The following is a 16,498-nucleotide window of genomic DNA, read 5'->3' as shown; positions in this document are numbered from 1 at the left end:
GCATCTAAACAACCGGTCGTAAAATTGAACATGGCACCAAAAGTGTAGGCTGTAATGCTGATCGACGCGATCAAGAACCAGTCCTTGCTCTACGACAATGTGGCACTAAAACGTACTGTTAGCAATACTCGCGATAGTATTCAACGTCGCGCGACCGGAGGTGCGGCAACGAACAACCCAACTACGGCGTGACCCAACTTCTCGCGCTTTTGCAAAGCCAGGCGAACCCACCACCGCCGTTTCCGAGGTGTCCGCGTCTTCCGTTTATTCATTGTCCATTTCTAGAAAACAAGTAGGTAGAAGTATAAAAGCCATTTCTTCTTCCACTTCCACGGCAGACAATAGTTAGGCAGATTCCTCGTTGGCGCTCCATAATTCTCCTCGCACCTGTACGGTATGTTGCAGAAGTCGTGGGGTGCTTTTCTCGTTGCGACGATAGATTGGGAGCGTAGGTATCACGTAGGACGCGCAGGCTTTGGCGAGCCCCAACACAAGGGCCAGCCCGGGTTTTAGCTGTGGTGTTCCCGTTGCCCCTTTGGTGTCCTGGAGGCGCCGACAATACGAAATGATGAAATGTTATTACAACTTGTAAATAAAAGCTATTAAAGAAATATTGTCACGCCTACGCACCAACCTGTGACTCAGCGCTACCGCGCCCGTGTGAGGAGAATTACGGAACGCCAACGAGGAATTTACCGAAGGTCGCAGATGACACGCGAAGTTGCGCAAAATGATCACTTTTGATGACGGTACGTGGGTCAAAGAATGAACATACCGCTCGAAATATTGCGATAATGAGCGCCACCACGCCGACAAACGTACGCAGACGAGATGGATCTGGACGAAAACGGCAGCGGCGGCCGCGGCGGTAGCAAAACAAATGTGAACAACTTGGACAGGCGCGGAAAAAATTTTCCGGTCGCTTTGGCCTTTCCGACCGCTTTGGCCTTTCCGCCCGCTTGCCGCTTCCCAAGTGTGAACGTAGGCTTAGTCAGCGCGAGAAACGTCTCTTGTTAGCGATTACGCCGCTACGGAAGGCTGGTAATTATTGTTGTGTTGTTGAATCCCAAACCAGCAATTACGGAAGGCTGGTAGCTGCTGTTTTGTTGTGTAATCCCAAACTAGCAATGTCCACACGAAGGAGTTGATGACAGCAGTGAAATTCCACCGACTTGCAACAAAATGCACGAAACAGACAGCCGATAAGCATGAATTGCTGTTGTGCGCAGTACAGCGTAAGTAAACTCTTGTTGCAGGCGCTGACAGTTATCGTCGGAGTTCCCGCGTCCTGAGAAATTGATTATGTGCACTATGAACTGAACAAGACCGGAGTTCATTCCCGCATCACTAATACACCAATCAGTGGAGATTCTGTGATGTACAAGGCCGCTTCCTGTTTGCACCGGCGTAAGTGAAGCAGAAATGAGCTGCACGCACTACTTAAAATGCGTACACATGCCATATCTATGCTGTGCGATGAAATATTCTGTACAATTCTGAATATGTTGACGTAAAGGCAAATGACGGCTGCACGCTCGCACACAGCGGAAGACACAGCGGCCCATACACTTGCCGCAGGAAATGCAGCCCTCTCGTATGAGGGAGCAGGGCGACGAAAGCTTAGAGAAAAAAAAAAGCCTTACGCGTTTTTGCGCGTATTTAAGTTTTCTAGCGCAAAGACGCAGCGAACAAGCTATTGCTATGGGAGTAGGTATATATAGCCTGGTCACACGTGCATTTTCACGCGTATAGCCGTCCTTGACTTGTGAAACGCACTTCGCCCCGACGAGGACGACGCCATTTACGCTTAACGGAAATTAACAAATAATGATGTCTTTACCGATCGCACGGGTCGTCTCAATGATGCGTTTCCGAAGACTGGTTCATTCAGTGGCGCGATGAGAGACCGTTGCTCTAAACGCCCACTGTACCTGTCGTACTTACTTTGTTTACTGAGCTTACTTTACTTTTTTACGTAATTGCTTCACAAGCACACGCACACGAGAATGGGGGGGGGGGGGGGGGGCAGTCCCATGTCTGTGATATACATGTATAGTCTGCTTAAACTACCGATATTTATTATCGGTCATGTGACGTAGAGGAAAGCAGAAGCTTGCCCCCCCCCCCCCCCCCCCCGAAAAAAATTTCGGGCTACGCCCCTGGTCTGCACCAATACTGCGCATGTGCAACTCTCCCTCATTCTCCTCTCCTACGCAGGTGTGCGCTCTCCTCCTCTCCTGTCCCCCTCTCCGCCACAGGTGCGGCGCAGCAAATCATTGCATATAACTCTCTCACTCTCTCCCTCTCGCTCTAAGGGTACGCCGGTAGGCGGCGCAAGTCACGGCGCAGTATAAAGCGCGCGTTCGCTGTTCTCCCGTCATTCTCTCTCTGTGCAACGGTGTGCCAAGCGCTATGAACGTCAACGTCGACGCTAGTTGCAGCGGCAACGCCACCGCCGCGGAGCAGAGGAAGACTTGGGAAGCCGAACGTAAACGTCAGCGTCCGCAAGCGGACCCCGAACTTCGGGCCAGGGAAGCCGAACGCAAACACAACCGTCACCATCAGGGGAACGTGCATAGACCTCGTCTTCGCAAATTTCAAACTCGACCCTCTGCAGCAAGACCCATTGACGCTACACTTCACCGACCACAAAGCCAGCGTCTTCACAATAACACGCGCACCGACGTTGGAATCACGTACGATCTCTAAATAATTAAAGGGAAACTGAGACTTCCACCCAAATGTAGCAATTCGCTACTATGGAAACCCAACCGGGTTCCTCGAAAGAGAACCTCGCAGTTGAAGAAAAATTCGTCCTGGTCCGGGACTCGAACCCGGGACCACCGCCTTTCCGGGGCAGCCGCTCTACCATCTGAGCTAACCAGGCGGCTAGCAGATGGCAGGGCGAAGTCGAATTTGTCGACAACTCGAAGCAAAGGCAAGTGTTTGATGTAATAGTTCAGCGGAAATCCGCTAGGTGGAGATAAGTAATTAAAGGGAAACTGAGACGGAAAGGCGGTGGTCCCGGGTTCGAGTCCCGGACCAGGACGAATTTTTCTTCAACTGCGAGGTTCTCTTTCGAGGAACCCGGTTGGGTTTCCATAGTAGCGAATTGCTACATTTGGGTGGAAGTCTCAGTTTCCCTTTAATTACTTATCTCCACCTAGCGGATTTCCGCTGAACTATTACATCAAACACATGCCTTTGCTTCGAGTTGTCGACAAATTCGACTTCGCCCTGCCATCTGCTAGCCGCCTGGTTAGCTCAGATGGTAGAGCGGCTGCCCCGGAAAGGCGGTGGGCCCGGGTTCGAGTCCCGGACCAGGACGAATTTTTCTTCAACTGCGAGGTTCTCTTTCGAGGAACCCGGTTGGGTTTCCATAGTAGCGAATTGCTACATTTGGGTGGAAGTCTCAGTTTCCCTTTAATTACTTATCTCCACCTAGCGGATTTCCGCTGAACTATTACATCAGATCTCTAAATAAAAACGCAACAGCCCCGTACAAACGTCTCCTCTCTTCTCAATACATTCTCTCACTATAACTTGGGTCACTATAATTGGGTTGTGTTGCCAAGTGAAACGAAACGGAAACTCGATGCGCACCCCCGCGATGCTTTCGCATCCCACCATGATTGCCCGCAGGGTGAGATGTGATTTTTTTTATAGACGAACGACGTAGCCGTCATCAGAAAACAGAAAATTGTGAGAAAAGCGAAATAGCTCCGACTTGAGTTGAGTGACGCAAGCATTTACAATTAGATTACCCCTCATGCGACGCTTCATCTAAATCTTTATGAGAGAAAACACTTATCTCACGAAGTCGAGAGTCCCTGATGGAAATGAACTTTCCGATGCAGCCTCATTGCACGGTGCGGTGCGGTTGCTCTTTCCGCTTGGTATCATGAAAAGCGCTTTCTCCGACTTCCTGCGGTTGCTACACGCGAAAGCGCAGCACCCCGGTATTTTTTTTCGCTTTGCTTTAAGTCTACGAAAGTTACATATTCACTAAATCACACGAAATGCAAGAAACTGGATGATCCCTAAACATATTCTTATCAGATGAGAATGCGAAAGCGCTTTTTTCTTGCATGTGCGCGCATGTGCACCGCAGGTATTATATTTAGCGTGCCTTCCTATAATGAATTACTGGCGAGTGAATCGTCCGTTCATGTGTTTGTCTCAATGTCAAAATACCTTTTGCGCTGTGGTTTCTGCATTAAATAGGACGGTTGCGCAATTTCAGCGCGATGAAGCGGCGCCGGCAACCACTCATCGCCCGCAATAACAGAAGCTGAGGAAAGGTATTTACAGATTATTCTTTAGGTTTAGGTGTCAATGAAGCTTAAAAAATACTCGGTATACCTATGGGAGAAAGTATTCTATATAAATTGCAAGACCGTAGAAGCTTGGGCTAATCGGTACATACTCGAAAGGGAAAACAGCGCGAAAAAACGAGAAAAGAAGACAAGAAGGGTGTGCGGTGTAACAGCGCTAGTGTGTGTCCCCCTTGTTGTCTTGTCGTGTTTTTTTCGCGCTCTTTTCCCTTTCGAGTATTCTATATATTTAGGCAAAAGAAACACCTCTGGATAAGGTATTTTGATAGTTCACACCGACATACCGATAAATATATGTAGTAGGACAGTCAAAATTGTGATTTTGATTAGCGGGGGGCCCTATTGCCAACGCATTGTAGACTGCGGGCAAGCATGCGGTGGCGACAGGCTCTGCATAAATGATCATAGTGTCGTTGGCTGCGTCGTAAGCGACCAAGATCATTACTGCTGAACTTATTAGAGGCGGGACAAGGAGCAAGCAGCAGCAATCACTGACTACTGTCAGTTCGAGGTTCATGCCGCTATCGAGGGGCCTTCGATCCTGTGCTTCACGACAGGTCGGTGGGAGAAAATTCTTGGAACTACGTTGGGCTTCAGCTTTCTTTTTTTTTCCAAATTCTTATAATATGCGCGGCTCTAATTGGTCTTCAGTGAAATGTAGCTAGAACATTTAACGTAGCGTTAATCACTCAGGCAGGATGAATAAAATGTCCTTCATACAAGTACAAGTGGCTAATACGCTGCAGTGCTAAACATTATTGCCTACATAATATTCCCTGCATTACTACATCATAACCATAATCATTATTTGTTCCTTGCAAACAATACTGTTCGTTGTCGGAACCGAGTTATTTCGGCCATTGTTGTGCAGCCACTGCTTCTTGCGCAAGCCATCACGCTTTCCTTGCGGTATCGTAAAAACTGCACAACCGTCATCACGCTTCTTGCTGCTGTTATATGCGCAGCAGCACGACAAGCGCTAGCAGACAGTGCACGAAACAGCGTGCACTGTTAGCCTGCGACGTTCTCTATTGACCCTTTTCGCGGAGCAGTTTGCCCTAGAGGAACGAGATGGCGCTGTCGGCGACGCGCCATATGTTGCCTCAGCGAATGCGCACGAATACGAAACAATTACTGCTTCTGCCTTGCTCCTGAGTGATCAGCTGTCGGAAATGCAACTGGGTTTTCGCAAACGCACTGTGCCCAATTCATGCTGCAAAATGTGTGACGATAAAGGGAAGACGTGTACGGTCGTTAGCTGCAAAAATAGTGATTCGCATATTAAGGAATTGGATCAACCTGTGTCGTCGCTGCTACATAAAAAGTGCCTGTGTTGCCGGCCCTTCGCAATGCGCAGCATTCATCAAGGACAAAAAAAAAAAGATAACTCATCCACCAGCGCTGTATAGCTAACCTCCAAAGAAAGGATTTCTACTCCGGAACGTCGGCACTAAGGAGTGAGTACCGCTCGTTACAAAAGGCCACGAAGTGACGACTGCACGTGTACCGGTGTGTTCTCCAAAATTACTGGAGTGCCGTGCGGACATTTAGAATTGCGAGTACAAGTACAGCATCAACAATCTTTCCCCACTCAGTGTCAAAGAGCAACTGTGAACCTGCAGTTCTCCATGCCCCTGTGCACGCAAATTTTTCACCGAAAAGTTTTCATCTGGTAGATAGCACCTAATTGACACATTCGCAGAGAATGTCAACGTAGCTGCCGCACAGACGTTGCTCACGGAGAGAGCGCCAGGTCATGCGTCATGTGTTACAGCTGCCAGTGATAAGCGGCTGACGTTTTACATAGCAGGGTACGTAGCTCGGAAGTGCATTCTAAAGACGGGCTACGAAAAGTGCCTGAAACGTCTTCTAATGCACACGAAGTCGGCTGAAAATTTGAACGAAGCTCAGTTGCACGCATGAAGGACAATGGTGGCTTGCTTTGACCTTCTAGCCTGCTGGATAAGTTTGTTCTTGATCTAGAAAAAGCTTTCACAACGTGTTTCATTTTGCTGGAGCTACACTCTGACAGCATACTGGACATCATAAGCCAAGTTAAGGCGAAGCGGAAAAACCAGCTTAGTTGTCCTGACCATTCTGAGGGCATTGCAGCTGAGGTCACAGTTTTTAGATCACCACTCGGCTGCACTTCCTAACTGAAAGCCTGAACCAGAGTAATGCGAAAAAAACGCGAAGCAGCCAAGTACTCAAAGCTCAGTAGGTGTCGAGTTGCGCTCATGTCTATCTGATGTGTAATTTGTGCTGCGAATCGTTGGAATACTTTTGAAAAACTGTTAATCAGTCAAACAAAGAGATGTCCTTGTCTTTATGTTCGATGCTGAGCACTGTATCGTGTACCGTAGCCTCCTACATAATAAGCCTTCACCACAACTATATTAAAGTCAGGCCAAACGCATGTGCCTATATTGAGCAATTAATCGCGATCACTGGGTAACGAATGTTCTGCGCGCGGGTGCTAAATATAAAAAAATATATATACTGGCAGTCGCCATGGTATATACAAACAGCTAGGCTACGCAGTGACAAACCTGACTAATTTTTTCTTTGCATTAACTAGAAACCAAACGCGCGTTATACCCCTGCCAAGCGGGCAAGTTAAGTGCACTTACGGAGAGTGTCACTCGGTTTAAGTGCACTTTACCAAATCTAACCGGCGCAAGAGGAGAGTCACTCGCAGAAGAGTGCACTCCGGTCGGAGTGCGTTCACGAAACGCACTTTGCTGGTTGAGTGCGTAGCCTCGCCGCCAGCGGTTTGAATGGTACAGAATGCAGTGCATAAAAAAAGGACACAGAAGTTCGTTTTAGTTGTTGAACAGCTAAACACAAAATAATTTGTGTTTAGCGAGAAGCGAAACAGCACACTAATGAACAAAATTATCGTATACGCAGCTTCGTCGCACGCCGCCATGTTGTTCTGGATTGGCTAGGTATTCGTCTTGGCCGGCATTGACTTTGCAACACCTCATAGTAAAAGAAATGACGTTTTTGTTGAGAAAAAATAGATTAAGTTTGTTTTTATTTATAATACCACGTAAAACAATCACTTTTTAGAAGTTTCTTTTTCTTTTTTATCTACATATTCAAAAAACGCGCTCGTGTCTGTCGCCATGTCTCTTTACGGCGAGTGCACTCCGTTTTCCCGTTTAGCGCCGCTTAGCCTAAAGTGTCACTCAAGGTCCCGAAGTGCACTCCCCGTAAGTGCACTTAACTTGCCCGCTTGACAGAGGTATTAGATCCGCAGCTGAAACTACTGAAGGAAACCTACAATGCGGCCGAAAGTGCTAGGAAAGGTAGCAGTGGCGCCTTCTCGCGGCTTCCGTGGAAAAATAGGACGCCGGAGCCCGGCCGGTCGCGCCACTAGAGTATATTCTAGTTCACTATAGCTTGAATGTAGGCTCCCTAGCTGGATTGGGGCCACGGTGTAAGAATAAGGAGAGGTGCTGACACTCTCCCCCCAACGCGCGCGAAAGCGCCGCTCGCTCGCGTCCAGATTATGTTCGGCTTGGTTGCAGCTGGTTCGGCGCCGTCGTAGAGGGCGCTGCGGTATGCGGTCCCAGCCTCGGCGGGAAGGCGCGTGCTGCCGCTGCTTCGTCTTCCTGCTTGCTGTGCGGTTGCGCTGTTTTGAAGGCACGATTTTTGTTCGCGTTCGTTTCATGAGCTTGTGCTTCGGTATTGTCGCCACGGGTCCTCGATGAAGGTGGCAGCGGCCTTCTGAGGGGCGTTTGAAATGGCTAGAAAGTGCTTCGTTCCGAACTGCAATTCTGGATACCTGACTTGTGCGGAGCGTGTGCCTTTATTCAAAGCGCCGTCCGACAGCGGTCGTCTAGAGCAGTGGCGCCGTGCAAATCTGAGGGCAGACCGAACTCTAACGCCTACCGGCCATGTTTGCACCAGCCATTTTTCAGAGGATACGATATCGATGGCATATTACGCGGAGCGCTCGATAAAAGGATTCCCACCTTATTTCCAAACTGTCCAAAGAACCTCACACGGTCAAATAAACCTCGAAAGCCGCTGCGGAGGAGAGAACCTCCTGTGTGCCACAGTAGTTTGTGCAAATTTTGCTGCATGTACAAGATATATACTGGGTGGTTTACTATCATGCACCAAGATTTGAAAATATCTAAATGTCACGTAGCTGGACAGAACCAAGGTAATGTCTGCCGTCGCTTGGAGATACTCAGATTATTTTTTTTATTCCGCTTAATTACATAATTATTTTCATAATTGAATAATCAACTTTTTAATGCTATAATTGGATAAAAAGTGTGAACGAAAGAATTGTACAGCAGCGTGGAAAACTCCCAATATAACTTCCTGTTGCTCAATACGTGATACATAAAAGTGTTTTCCGAGCGTGAACGAAACCCGCGAATACAGCAATATTGCCGCGCGACTGGCCGCTCGAGGCACTTTGCGTGTATTCGTGAGCTTCTTTCATGCTCGGAAAAACACTTCTACGTAGCGCGTATTGAGCAATAGAAAGCTGTATCGGGAGTCTTTCATGTTTCTCTAGAATTTTCTCATTGACACTTTCAATCTAGCTATAATAATTAAGAAGTTGATCAATAAATAAGACTAATTATCTAATTAGGCGGAATGTAAAAAATAACTGAGTATCTCCAAGGGATGACAACAACGTTACTATGGTTCTGTCCAGCTACGTGACATTTGCATATTTTGAAATATTTGTGCACCCTGTGAAATACTGCTGCTTTCTGTGGAGATGTGTGCCTGATTTTCAAATTTGTTCCATCCTGGCTACTGAATTTTTTTTTACAATGCACGTGCGGTGTATATTACACGCTTGCATGTTTTTATACAAAATTTTCCATTGTGGGAGTGTATGAGACCGCAAGCTTCTGGGATGGTTATCCCCTATTAAAATTATCGAGCTGCTTCATGCACAAGTTTTTTCGTATTGTGTCTACGCAAAAAAAAAAGGTCTATGGGATTATTGTGTGGTGGGTGTAAGTGTATTTGTGGACAGGCTGTAGCATGCATTGTGAAACACGCTTACATTGTCACATTCTCATATGCAATTTAAGAAAAAAGAAAGTCACCTCTTTTTTTAGATCTTGCAAGAGCCACTCAGTCCTCAATAGACGAAAGCCCAATGAATAATATATACGGTCTATGTCAAGTGGAATTGGAATAAAAAGGCATTTGCTCAGGTTTTCATCAGTAAACTGTGGTAGTGATGCTCTAATTCAAGATAGACGCCTGCCTTTGTCCCGCCTATTACATTCCCATTTGAAAGAGTTTTTACATAGCTGATGTGCATTCTCATCTTAAGTTCTAGCCATGAACAGCCACTTTGCTCTATTGCATTGCATATCGCAAGCTTGCGCCGTTTCATTTCTTAATTTATATCGCGGCCACATTGAATTCGCGCAACGATGATTGAACGGTTTTCTGAGTGTGAATGGAAGCAGCGATAAGCATGAAATAAATTTTCTGGTGCAGTCACTATTTTCTTCTGATCGAGGGGTAGCACGTGGGCTAACACTTTCATTTTTTTATGCTCGGATGAGCGGCTAGACCGGACGAAACAAACTGTGCGCAAGAGGGTAACTTCAGTAGGCTTTGAGTGCTGCCCGATTGATCCGTGTTCACGTCATCCACGCCCTGCACAAGGAACCTTCATGTTAGCGAAGCCTGGTACACTTATCACTTTAATGTGAAATAACGATTTTTTTTTCGCGCTTTGAGGTTTACTCACTCCACTATGAAAGAAAATTTAGCGGAGGCGGAGGAATGCCAAGCCGCCGGCGCCGCTAAGCTGGGACCGCTGGCCGCAGCGCCATCTATCTGCTCGCAGCAGAGCTACTCGGTGCGCCCGCGCGCGGCCGAACATAATCTGGACGCTCGCTCGCGCGCAGTGTCAACACCTAAATATTCTTCCACCGTGATTGGGCGTAGACGCGCTACGCGGCATATTCAACGCACTTTCGCTGCGGGCGCCGAGGCCGATTGCGCATAGTACGCTCTTAAAATAGTGCTTTATTTCAACTGCAAATTCATGTTTACACCATTTTGCCAAACATATATATTTGAGGCATGGATTATACAATGCGGCGTCTTCAGTTTTGCTGTCGTTGTCAAGAACTTCGTCTGCTAGCGAGCGCGCGTTCGCTACGCGGACGCCGGCGGACGCCCAGTTTTTCTCGCAGAACGTCTGTGCAGTAGATTTTTTTATGTTTTAGTTGCTTTTGTGCGCCCATGACTCTTGACGGCCGGTACCAAATGTAGTTTTAGCTAGGTGAACTGCTGTTTTTACCACTGTCTTCTAAAAGTAACTGGTATCTATCTCTCCAACATGAAGTTACATAAGCAAGTTTTATTATTGATAGTTTCATTCTACGAGCACTTCTTGTTGGTGGATATTGATCAGGGACAATGATCAAAGAAAACAATATTGGAGTTAAATAAACCAGGTTTATTAACTGCGTGACGCGAAGAATGACCAATGTACTCATAGGTAATTCAATCAAAGGGTACATAGACATACTTATTTATGATATATATATATATATATATATATATATGCAGGAGAAAAAATAACAAATATTCTGAATGCAATAATTGAAGAAGTGAGAACTCCCGACCGGAATAAGCGCACGTGTTTGCAGTAACAAACACACTTATTAGTGAATATTGGAAATAAAAGTCTCATTCGTGATATATATATATATATATATATATATATATACAGCGAAGTAGACGCGCGTATGAAGTGGTTTATTGACGTTCGGCCGGGGTCCGGCCTTCATCAGAAGGCCGGACCCCGGCCGAAACATCAATAAACCGCCTAATACGCGCGTCTACTTCGCTGTGAATATTTACCCGGACCCTAGAATCGCTTTTTTCTGGTATATATATATATATATATATATATATATATATATATATATATATATATACCCAGTCAAAAAATCCGTCAAAGCGTTCTTGTCGGAACGACAGCATTCTTGTCGGCAACGACAAGATTCTTGTTTGCAACGACAGAATTCCTGTTTGCTACCTTCCGACACCGACAGCAATGCTGTTTGCAACGACAGCATGTATGTTTGCAGCCTTCCGACACCGACAGCAATGCTGTTTGCAACGACAGCATGCCTGTTTGCTGACTTCCGACACCGACAGCAATGCTGTTTGCAACGACAGCATGCCTGTTTGCTGCCTTCCGACACCGACAGCAATGCTGTTTGCAACGACAGCATTCCTGTTTGCTGCCTTCCGACATCGACAGCAATGCTGTTTGCAACGACAGCAAGCCTGTTTGCTGCCTTACAACACCGACAGCAATGCTGTGTGCACGATTGACTAGCAGATCGACACTAACGACGGAGCCCCAATATGGCGCCCGCGATTAGATGGGCACTGCGAAATGCGTCGCGGCGTCGACGCATGTTAGCTAATGCACGCATTTATGAAGGCACGAGGCGACACCAAACCACAGGTATTCGATAAAGTGTATCTTCATGAAAGATCGATGCAAGTAGATTGGTATGGTGAGCCATCAATGAAGTAGAAAAGACGTCGCGATGAGTTGCCAAGGAAGCCCTCTCTTCTGCATGGCTCCGGCATTATTTGTAAACGCTGAAAACAGTCGTCCACGCGTGTCAGCTGCGTGAAGGCAAGAGCGAGTCTACTACGGGTGCATGCGCACATGACCAAAGTTGCCTTCTCAGTTGGCCTACATGCCGGCGTATTTCTGAAGCTGCGCGCTGCAACTACATGCGAGCACCGGTACAGACTATATAGACAGTTTTAGAAGAACGCTGTTTACGCTCCGCGCCGCTCAGATTTCATGCTCCGAGATACTGCAGGGAACTGCGTAGATTTCGCATTTGATAAGCGCGTCTTGCCGAGACACGAGCGACGCGCTATCAACTCAGCTGCAAAACGACGACGAGGCCAAGTAGTCACCGCTATCACGCTCCGCTCAGTCGGATTTGTAGCGGAGCGAGGGATGCGGTCTTCGTTCCGCTGCCGGTATGAGCGTCGTGCGCAAGCGCAATTATATCGTCCCCGCTAAGCGGTTGTGTGGCATTTGCTAGCATATGCTGGTCTGAGCGGGGCGGACAGCAAGCGCTCAGCTAAAACAGCTGATCGTATGCGCGCTCGATGTTATCGGAAGCGTATCAATGTTTCGTTCGGTGCAAGTCGATCACCGCAGGGAGATTGTATTATGCTTAATTTTGACTTCGTGCGTAGCTCTCGTGCCCAGTCTGCGTGTACGGTGGCAGCGCATTCAAGCTATTTTACAGATATCTTTTTTTGTGTATGGATATTCCCCCTCTTGTAAGAATGAATACAAATTTAATTTCATTTTTTATCATATAATAAATCAATCACTTTATTGTTGTATCATAGGTTAATTACACCAGGGTCTCAATGTACAAGACTGCAACACGTAGAAGCAGCTGTAGAAAGCCTCACACAACACTGCCCAAATGTTTGCTGCTGGAACAGCATAGATTTATGCCATGCATGTTCCTCGTTCATTACAGACATGCAAAAGTTTGACCACATTGCACAAAAGCAAATGCATAGGAAAAAAGTGCTTGTAAAATGGCAATGTCACTTCCTAGCACTGTGCACAATAGCCACCAAGTGAATCACAGTGCTAAGACTTGCATGACTTAGTATTACAACCATACATACTTGCAATAAAAGTTCCCTTTGTGCTAGTGTGCAAGATACGGTTGACGGCACCATGAAAAAACAAAAAAAAAATGTGTAGTATACAGGAAGCGAACATTAAAATAACTGACTAACAGAAGTGAATTTGGATCGCTGCTACAGTCCCCTTTCTAACACTACAAACGCTTCTAATAGGAGTCAACCCTCTTGGTTTTCTGCCATGTATGTTCTAAGCAAGTCGATGCTCACAAATGCATGTTACAAAAATGAAGCAGTACTATTTTCTTAATATTTATTTTTTAATATTCTCCCTCACTGTCATTTACACAGCATCCAGTCATGACCTATTAACCTTTCATACCACAACAGCAACAAAACTGACAAAAGGCATCTTGAATTTTCTGTCAAGCAGCTGCTTTTGTCCACCAATGCAACAAAGCTATGCTGTCTTTGCCAAGGCTGAGAGCACAAGTGGCACGTGGTTAGCAACCAATGAGTAGAGCAACCAGTAGACACAATGCAAGAGCTAAGGCCACTTAACCCTTTCACACCGTTCCTTTCACACTGCGGTCAAACGCCAGCTGCACATTCAGCCCAAAGCAAGAACAAAACCTATACAAACTGCCACAGGGACACAGTGTAGAGAGCACTCACCGTCGGACAAGCAGTTTTCTTTTGAAACTTCGGAGAGAACCCTATCTGGACAGAGGGAACAGTTTTGAGAAAGCTAGGGCACAGATTGCGGCTCATTAAAGGTCCTAACAGGTTAGTACGACAACAATGCGATCACATCAAGCCCAGCACTTTGAGACACAACATAGAAGATTGAGCGATATAGGATAACAGCTGTACGCTAACCATGAGCAGCGTGCCACTCCCATGTACATTTGGGATACGAGCAGATAACCCCACGTCATTGGAAGCCGCTCAGGCACACTGGAGCCTCTCAGGAAGCTGGAACACCAGTGACCGAGCTAGACATCGCTACTGTCCCTTACCCTGCAATTGTGGATACAGAGCGGAACACGACTGCAGCGTCATGACCACAGTGGGAAAATGACGCCCTCGAAATCACTACGGCGACTCCATCCGAGAAGGGAGGGAAGTGTGTACAAGCAATGCACCACCGCTCCTCAGTTGGAGGAAGCTTCACCAGTGCAGCAGAAACGGGAAGCGACCCCATCCCGAGTCAAGTTCCAAGAATCCCGTGAGGATCTGTGAAGTGAAGTGTCAAATCCTTGAAAACCACCAACTGATGCTTCAACTGTGGAACAGATGTATCTCTCTTAAGGGACACTGAATACTATCATTCACAAACACCTGATGTTCCGAAATGTCAGTGAATACTGGATTTCAAGACAACTGGCAGTCTTCGATTGGCACAGTAGACTGCAAACTAGCCTAAAGCTTGAAGAATGTTGTGACAGGAAAGGTTTTGTGACAGGTTTATTTGCCAGGTCATCACCTATGACAAGATGTGGGTGAATCATTTATAAAAGTTACACTTGCCTAAACAATGAACACATATGGAAGCTTCCCAACACAAGAAGTTTCGAGCAACTCGATCGGCAGGCGAACTCATGGTCATGGGTTTTTGAGTGGATAGATGTAGCATCATCTTGATTTCCTCCCTAGTAGTGAGACTAGCTGAGCAAGTACACGAGTAGTGAGCAAGTACAGCTGTGAGGTTCTCCAACGTGTAGACAGTGCACTTAGGAAGAAATGGCCCTGCTTAAATACCATGGGGGTTCTCTTCATCCAGGAAAATATGTGTGCACATACAGTGCACCACACAATGGGCACTTTACAAATAATCTTGGATGAGAGGTGCTGCCGCATCTGCTATAAAAGCCCAACTTCACTCCAAGACTCATTTCTTTGGGCCACTAGGATAATGAAATACAGTAGGCTGTCCATGCATGGCTGCAACATAAAAGAAATCTTTCTACGCTGCTGGCATCCTTGTACTGCCAAAATGAAAAGGGATTACCTCGAAAAATGAGATCACTTCCATGCATGTAAACACGTTTCATAATCCTAAAAAATAAAAAGTCCAAGCTTGACTTGAGCACCTCTCATGCGCTCACCAACAGAATTAGATCAACTGATGCATTAGTCTTCATGACTTGAATTAATTTGAGCTTCAGTCCACTGCAACACTTTTGGTGATGGCCATGCACTTCGCTTAGACATAAAGCAGTTGCCCCAGAAAGATGCATCATAATTTTTCAGTTACAAGCCTATATTTTGAAGAAAGTACATACGGTTAAATTATAGCAGCCTGCTACAGTTCGACGGATGACACAATTCAGAATTCATAAATACAACTACTCTACCTTAATATTGACTCTATAACTCACTTTCCAGAGTCAATTGTACCTGCAATCTTGAAATATGAAATAAACATTCAAATTCCGATTAGTTCTTTTCCACCTTATTAAGTAACTCACACAAATATGATACGTTGCCAACAGAAAATACACTGCAATGTTATATCGCCAACACAATACAAGACGTGGTTCTCAGATAGGAGGCGGATGACGGTGGCACATCAAATGCACCGGGTGCAGTGAGCAGCTCCTGGCAGTGAAAATACATAGTACCCGAAACAACATAAATGGCTGAGATATAACAGTACATGCCATCGGACATTTTTACATAGGAAGAGCACGTTTTTCTTGGAACAGAGTACTCAGAACTGTGAAGACAATCGGGCCAACCTGGCACCTCAAATACTTGCACATTTGTGGGAGGGTACCAAATCATGATACGAAAAGCCTTTTCACATTTTGTGGAATATCATGAATTGGTCGTGCTTGTCCAAGAGCACATGTTTGAAAGCACCTCTTAAACGTGTTCTCCAGCTCTTTCTTTGCAGACAACAGACAAGGCGAAAGTTCCACTTGTGCTGAAGCAGTCCGGTGGGCCTGGTGCATGATGCACCGTTCAGCAATTTGAACAGGCACATGCTTGGCAGCTGTTTCAAGCTGGAGTGCCTTACCAATGCCATCTTCAAATGGAAATGTTGAGGTACCCCAAAGAGGGATAAAACATCTGTGCGCACTTTGAAAGATGCAACAACTAATGCATGTTAAATGTCATTGCACTTTCTCCGTACAGCTTTGCAGTCTGCTGAACAAATGCTAAGAGCAAGTTTTCAGCGGCACAGATTTGAGCTTCTGTGACAATATCTTTCAACAAAAAAAGACTGCTTGTGTAAGTAGCACAAAATGCGCCACGTATGCTCGAGGAAGTATGCATCATGACAGACAATACTACAATAAAAGCCGAGAGCGCCATTCAGCAGCCTTCCAATATGACCGATCTGACAAGGGCCGTCCCGACCTTGACAAAATTATGGGTGGCCTTACTGAACGTAATCTTGCATCCACAAATAAACTTCAAGTGCCTGCCTATGTACCACGAAGAACCAGTACATGATAGCCACAATTCAATCACTTTCTTTGTCATGCCTTCCCAAACACAATGCATAT

At 46.2% G+C, this 16,498-nt stretch overlaps 2 non-coding genes across 2 annotated transcripts; one reads left to right on the top strand and one right to left on the bottom strand.

Moving 5' to 3' along the window:
• Positions 1 to 2,812: 2,812 nt before the first annotated feature.
• Trnas-gga (transfer RNA serine (anticodon GGA)) lies at positions 2,813 to 2,887 on the bottom strand. Its single transcript has one exon. It is a non-coding gene; the product is annotated as a tRNA-Ser (tRNA).
• A 366-nt stretch (positions 2,888 to 3,253) lies between these two features.
• Trnas-gga (transfer RNA serine (anticodon GGA)) lies at positions 3,254 to 3,328 on the top strand. Its single transcript has one exon. It is a non-coding gene; the product is annotated as a tRNA-Ser (tRNA).
• The last annotated feature ends 13,170 nt before the right edge of the window (positions 3,329 to 16,498 follow it).

The sequence above is a fragment of the Dermacentor silvarum genome, chromosome 10 (genome assembly GCF_013339745.2).
Source record: "Dermacentor silvarum isolate Dsil-2018 chromosome 10, BIME_Dsil_1.4, whole genome shotgun sequence".
NCBI lineage: Eukaryota > Metazoa > Arthropoda > Arachnida > Ixodida > Ixodidae > Dermacentor > Dermacentor silvarum.
The sequence above is the reverse complement of the archived record's forward strand: the minus strand, read 5'-3'. Positions and strand labels throughout refer to the sequence as shown.